Source organism: Taudactylus pleione, unplaced genomic scaffold (genome assembly GCF_031769625.1).
Source record: "Taudactylus pleione unplaced genomic scaffold, aTauple2 ptg000258l, whole genome shotgun sequence".
Classification (NCBI taxonomy): Eukaryota; Metazoa; Chordata; class Amphibia; order Anura; family Myobatrachidae; genus Taudactylus; species Taudactylus pleione.
The window spans coordinates 4,812,515-4,819,536 of record NW_028284660.1 but is presented as its reverse complement, the minus strand read 5'-3'; the positions used below and the strand labels follow the sequence as shown (position 1 = coordinate 4,819,536).

The 7,022-nt window shown below is 41.8% G+C and overlaps 1 pseudogene; it reads left to right on the top strand.

Annotated features, from left to right (window-relative positions):
• Positions 1 to 3,831: 3,831 nt before the first annotated feature.
• Positions 3,832 to 7,022, top strand: part of LOC148514824 (uncharacterized) — an 81,309-nt pseudogene continuing 78,118 nt past the window's right edge.

The window sequence follows — 7,022 nt, the reverse complement described above, 5'->3', positions numbered from 1 at the left end:
TCTGGGCTTACTTGGGAAACCCCAAATGTTAATAGCAATGTGGTGTAGATAACCCAGTGTATATATTATAATAGTAAAATGGTGTAGATAACCAAGTGTATATATTAAAATAGTAGTCCTGTTTGAAACCTTTTCCTCTTAGGTTAGGTGTTCACCAATAACTCTAATTTTTCCTCCTGGTAAGCAGCACACTTAGAGTATGATTTATACAGTACTGTATATCTTTAGTTGAATAAGTAATACCTAGGCCATAACAATTACTGTAGTTACCATATACTCTAACATTGAAATACACAGTTATACATGATTATAATCATAAATGTTAGTAGGAACAATATCAGAAAAAAAAAAATATATATATTTTTATATATATATATATAAATATATATATATATATATATATATATATATATATATATATATATATATCCCTAAATTGAAACTTTGCAGGCAGGAGTCTTGAATGTTACAGTAAATCTGACATCCCTGTGCATATCACAGTTATATACAGTTGTCCATTTTCACTTGTTTAAATAGTCTCATAAAGTAGAAATACAGATGTATCAAAAAGTCAGCAGATATAGAAGCCATAGAATAAACTTATGTGCTGACTTGTGGCTCTGAAATCCTCTATACTCTATCTGCAACTGTAGTAATATACTTTTACTTTATCCCTGCTAAAATGGATCTCCTTTCATTGGCAACACATTCTACTTAGAGCTACTGCTGTCAGTGTCTCCTGCTAAATGAATAGTTAGTGCTGCAGTAAAGTTTGAAGTTGAATTGCTTTAAAACAGAGGTGGGGAACCTTTTTTCTGCCGAGGGCCATTTTGATATATATTACATTATTTGCGGGCCCGATGCAGGCCACGCCCCCTCCATGTGATGGCATACGGGGATGGGACCACAATCGCCAGCGATTACAGCAATGCTTGGAGCATCCTGAGGGGAGCTGTAAGGGCAGCGGTGTGACCATCTGAAGCATCCAAAGGAAGTTCCAGGTGCTGCATAGATTCTGGCTGCAGGGTGCCATTCTATATCCAGATGAGGCTAGCAGAAAAATGGTCAAGGGCCAGAACAAATAATTCCGGGGGCCTTATACGGCCCCCAGTCCCGAGGTTCCCCATCTCTGCTTTAACACATGGAAACAGCAGTTTTCCCAGTGACACAACACCTGTCACTGAATTACCTCAAATAAAGTTGTTATATAGATAATAACCTGAGTGAGGGGAGGGCATACTGATCAGTATATGTAATCCTTTGTCACAGTTAATACTCCTAATATGCTTCCCCAGTTCTTCCCTCAAGCTGAAGATTTCTTAGAAGTGCTCAGTGGCCGCGATTCAATTCAAAGCCATGATAAATAGTCAAGGGAGGGAGCTCCCGGAGCTACAGGTATTCAATTCAGTGCAATGTTAAGTCAGAGAATGCCGGTTCTCGTGAGTAAACCTGGGTGTTTAGTCGTGAGAACCGGCATTCTCTGACTAAAGTGCTGGCTGCGAGACTGTTAGCATCGCTCTGAGCCGGAAAAGAGCCGCTTGGCCGGCACTTTGGTCGGATTTCTCCTCGAACCCTCAGTAGGAGACGAGAAGAAATCCTTCAGTCGGAACAAACATCTCGCGATTGAATAACACTGGGAGCTCCATCATCAAACAGCGCTTTGAATTGAATATACGGCCAGTGCAATCACACTGCTGCTGGCCACTACAATCGCCTCAGGTTGAGTATTGCTGCTCCTACCAGCTTCCCTGTGCCCTCTCCGACTCCACCCCCATCCTATCCACTGCTCAGGACAGAGGGGGGTGACACTGGAGAGAGAGATCTGCAGACTCCTATCAGCCTGCAGGCAGCTCCTCTTTATTCCTCTCTGATTCACTACTGTACACAACTGCGAATGCAATAGCGATTGCGTACGCAGTTCAAGTGTGATAGTATGCTCATCCATTGTGATCACAACGCCCTCGCAGCCTAACATAAGGACGCCCACTTTACTTACCACACATCCGTAATGTTTTGCCAGACTTCGAAACCATCGGTACAATCGAGTACCATCGCAGCCTCACGCACACTTGCACAAGCTCTGACCTCACTCAGAAATTGCTAACAACCACACACGCTATCAGGCCTCAGGCTGCATAGGCCATAGCAGTGGATAATTTATGCACGCCCCTGCAACGGCATTGAAACGCACTGGCATGCCTGCGTTCACCCGACCACCCCCGTCACCACCCACAAATGGCACTTCCTGTCAATCAATCTGCTATGGGTCTGCGTAGTGATTGTGATCACAGTCCCGATCACAATGGCTAGTTTGCGCATGCACAGTACGCAGCAATCGGGTTTTAGCTCCCAACTGTCATTTTTCAAACACAGCCTGTGAGATGACAGTTGTGAGCTGATTGGCTGGCACCTTACCACTTTCTTATCACTTTTCACTCTGTCTCCTAACACTGCTTAGAAACTAGACCCCACAATGTCAAAGCTGTGCCCAGCCATCACTGTTAGGTACATGGGGCTCTCGCTTCACAAGCAAATCAGCATGACAAAGGAGATATCACCCAACTGTCACTAAAGTTGTGGCAAAGGGGCCTCTGGCAATTTGTGGGATATCTCCTGAAAATGTCCATTTTTGGGTGTTATCTGCAATCTAACAGTATTCCCTGATTGTATTTAGGGGGACAATGGAAATATCTGCAGCTAACCTCCCTTCTTGATCATAAATAGCAGCCCCTAATTTTTTTTGTAGGGGACGTGGTCCACCTCCACTTTTTAGCTACACCCTCCTAGGGGTGTCTTTAGAGAGGAGGGGGCCCATGTGCTTCCCCCATCACGGGCTCCCTCCTCTCACCCCGGCGCCGGCAGCCAACTGACGTGGTTGGCCGGCCACTGCAGAATCAGTAGACTCTGGGTAGAAGAGTGTTCCTAGAGTCTACTGCACATTCGCAGATCGCCGGGGGAAATGGTGCGGCCACCATTTCTAATGGCAATTTCCTCACAGCACATGCACAAAACGCCGGAAATATGGCCGCAGTGCACATTTTCCGGCATTTTCAGCAGCGCTGAGGGACCCGACTCGGGACCTTGGAGAGGTAAGTTTTAGATAACATGGGTTTAGGGTGTGTGGTGCGGGCCCACCCGGGGGCCCATGTGCGCCGCACACCCTGCACCCATTATAGATACGCCCCTGCCCCCTCCTGTACCCAGGCCCGTCCTGCTCTCTATGGCTCTGGAAGACAGGGCCACTAGCTACACCTCCCAGTAGACGGGATGATCCACAAATGAACATTATAGTAGAATATGGAGCCATCATATGGGGAAATCAGTTCACACTGGAATATAAGAGTACAGTAGATCATACTTTATTATACAGCTTAATATTGCCATGGAATAGTCTACAAACTAGATTATATAGTAACTATATATGTCTTAATAGCTGGCTGTGTTACTGAAACATTTGTAAATACTTTATTTCTACACAACAACATTCATACATTGCATATCAAAGAGTACATTTTATATCCTAAGGCAGAGGCCCTCAAGGTACCCTAACAGTCCAGGTTTTAAAGATATCCATGCTTGATCACAGATGACTTAATTAGTACCTCAGCCAATTTGAGTTAACCACCTGTGCTCAACCATGGATACCTCTAAAATCTGAACTGTTGGGGCGCCTTGAGGACCACATTTGGGAACCTCTGTCCTAAGGACTTATATGCAGTTCATATGAATGACAGCTTGTGCTGTAAAATCCTGTAACTCACGATCTTTGATGAAGTGTAGTCAGTACCCATGTCTGCAATTTCCCATTACCACATGGTACTAACATTGTCTCTTTCAGATAAAAATCTCCAGACAAATCTCTGGGTCCCTTCGTGGAAGGGTGTCCTCACTACCGTTCTCATTGGAGCCAATATCATCTTCATTCGCATGATTAGTAAGTGATATCCTGGTCACAGTTATTGTGGTGAAATTCCGGTATCAGGTTGTCTTCCTTATTCTGCATTGTACCTTTATCTGCCACCTGTCTCTGTCAGTTTATGATGAAGTTCAGTCATTATATGTTGATAACTGTACAAGGATGATTTAGAATATGTGTGAGCTCAGCTAAGAGATGTGGAGAGCATGTAAACCTTGAATTGCCTCAGCCGATAAATATGATGTTGTACAGTACGTGCATGGATATTTTATCAAATATTATAAAGATGAGTTCCAATTAAATTGCATACTTACTGGTCTATGTACAAAGCCTTGGAGATAGATAAAATGGAAAGAGATAAAGTACCAACCAATCAGCTCCTGTCAGTTCACAGGCTGTGTTTGAAAAATGACAGGAGCTTTGTTGGTACTTTTTATCCCCTTCTACTTTATCTCTCCCAAAGGCTTAGTACATAGGCCCCTAAATAAAGGAAAAGTGAACAATCCAAAGGTATAAATGTCTGGTAGAGTAATATCAGCATGAATAAATGTAATCTAGAGAATGGACACAGTCCTGAATACCACATGCGTGACCCTCAGCAATCTCCCAGAGAGCATTCTGACTCATCTCTTAGTTTTGTGGTAAACTGAAACCACAACACAAGTTTTCCATCAATATAGACATTTCCTGACTAACCGCAATATCAAGACCTGCATGAAGAGCCAGCCTTGTCTTGTAGATTAGATATTGTCATGTGGGCATAACTTGTTCACTTTTAAAGAAAAATGTAGAGACTGCAATTCTGATGAAATCTACCTCTCTCTGTGGCCTCATCACTGAAACACGCAAGTATTTACTGTACACCAATACAAAATCATTAAAAACATAAAAATATTGCCCCCGTAAAAAAAAATGTGTCTCCAGACTTAATACTTATAATCATCTTTCCATCTTGTTCTGACATGGTCATAGCTGAATCTTGAAACCCTAGAAACTACTGACTGCACAGACCTCTCTTGAGAAGTAGGCAATCTGAAGACATCTCTTGAAAGACCTAACCAATCACAGATAGCCTATCAGACGGAAAGACTACATGTTGTTAATTGCCTTGGTACCAATGGTAGATTATTGGCTAGGCAAGTGAACTATATGCCCAAGACCATAGCAGGGTGCCTGCCGAACATGTGATGTCATGATATCATGGCAAGAAGACTGGGCCTCTCTAGACTGCATGGTGTTGTTCCTGACACCATGCAAGCCAAATGATGGTGCCAGGGTGAAGCAATAGTACTTCCTCTAGGCCTTGCATGACATTACAGCTCACCCACCCCTAGTTATAGCCCTGAACATGCCTAGGCAAGCCATTTGCTGAGGGCAGTACAGCAGGCCCCATGCATCAGAGACCCGGTAGACCAGATGAACCTTTTTATATTTTTTGAATGTCATTATGATTTTTTTTTTTGCAACCAAGTTTGGACTCAAGTGGCAGTTTTTTTTGCAGGAGGAAGTAAACTGAGGTTGGAGCCCTCCAAAATGTAAACCTACATTATAGCCTTATCTACAGTACTGTACCACGTGCAAAATTAAGTATTTTGGAAGACTGAAAGCGGCTGTGCACCCATACTATATCAATGCAAATTGCCAAAATGCACCCTTTCCCCCCATTTTACGTCATATTAATAACCCCAATCTAAAAAATATTATTTATATTTATACACAGATTTGAAAAACTAGATGCACTAGGAAGGATCGCTTTCCCTTCTCTCCCACCAGTTGGTGTAAAATGTTGCTTAGGTTTAAATCCATCTTGTCGTTTCGCTCCATCCCTTATACTTTTGATCAAATTGAGGTTTAAAGAATAGATAAGTGGTGACATTAATAATATCTGCAATATAGTATTTAAAATTCTGTTTGCAGCCACGGTCTAGTCAATAATAACACCACAGCCACACAAGACAATAAGATAATCTAAGGTGTGAGCGTCCTAACTTTTTGCTATTTACCCACTGATAATTGGCCGCTATCTGACCAGTGTACACTAGTGATTATGAGACAAAGAAACGTGAATAGCTCTTCTGTCTGTTTCAGTGTATCAGTACCACTATCAGCACCAAGATGTATGTACAGAGAACTGTAGGACAGAGATGAAGAAGCAGCTGTGTGTGAGGCCGACACTAGGAGATAAGAGCATTATATTGTGCAATATAACCCCTGAAGATGCAGACCATTAGGAAATAAAATACCACTCTATGTGCATCTGTGCCGCTAATACTGTTGACAAATGGGTTCATGTACAGATGGATGCTAACACAATTTGTACATTTTTTTTATCCATAACCATGCTTAATGACATGATTATGCATACCTCTCAACATTTGGAGATGGGCAAGAGTCTAGTACGTGCATGAAAATGTGGCACCATCTTGCAGTATGGGAGCTTGGCTTGTGACATAGAGGGCGTGACAGAGCATCACGCTTCCATTTACTGAGCAGCAGGTGAAAGAAACCTCCTAAACTTTCCATCTCTGGTGGGACGACTGTACGGTGCCAGAAAACTGTCGCACCAAATTCGTGATGTTGGGACATTTGTATTATGCATTTATGACAATGAATTTTTAACATGTGGAGGAAGAGTCCTGCTTCTTATATGCATACATGTGGTTAAATATTTAAATTCTTATGGAGATGTGTATATTATATATATATATATATATATATATATATATATACATACAGTATACAAAAATAGAAAAAAGGCACTCACCAGATAGAAAATGAAGATAAAATCACATCTTTAATAGAATCATCTTTAAAAACATCACCATATTGTCGACGTTTCGATCCTCACAGGGACCGTCATCAGGACAATCCAAGCCAGTGTGAACAGAACAACACCATAAAGCATACAGTATATATATAATATATATATATATATATTACATAACAAATATCAATTGGGATCAATATAATAACTAAAGTGCCCCATTGGGTTGTACTGTATATATGTATTTATGTGTATACATCATGGGAGTTTATTTTATTGATTTAGTAATGTGTTTACAGAAGAGATATGGGTAGCACAGTGGCTGCTGTTTTACAAGCTATG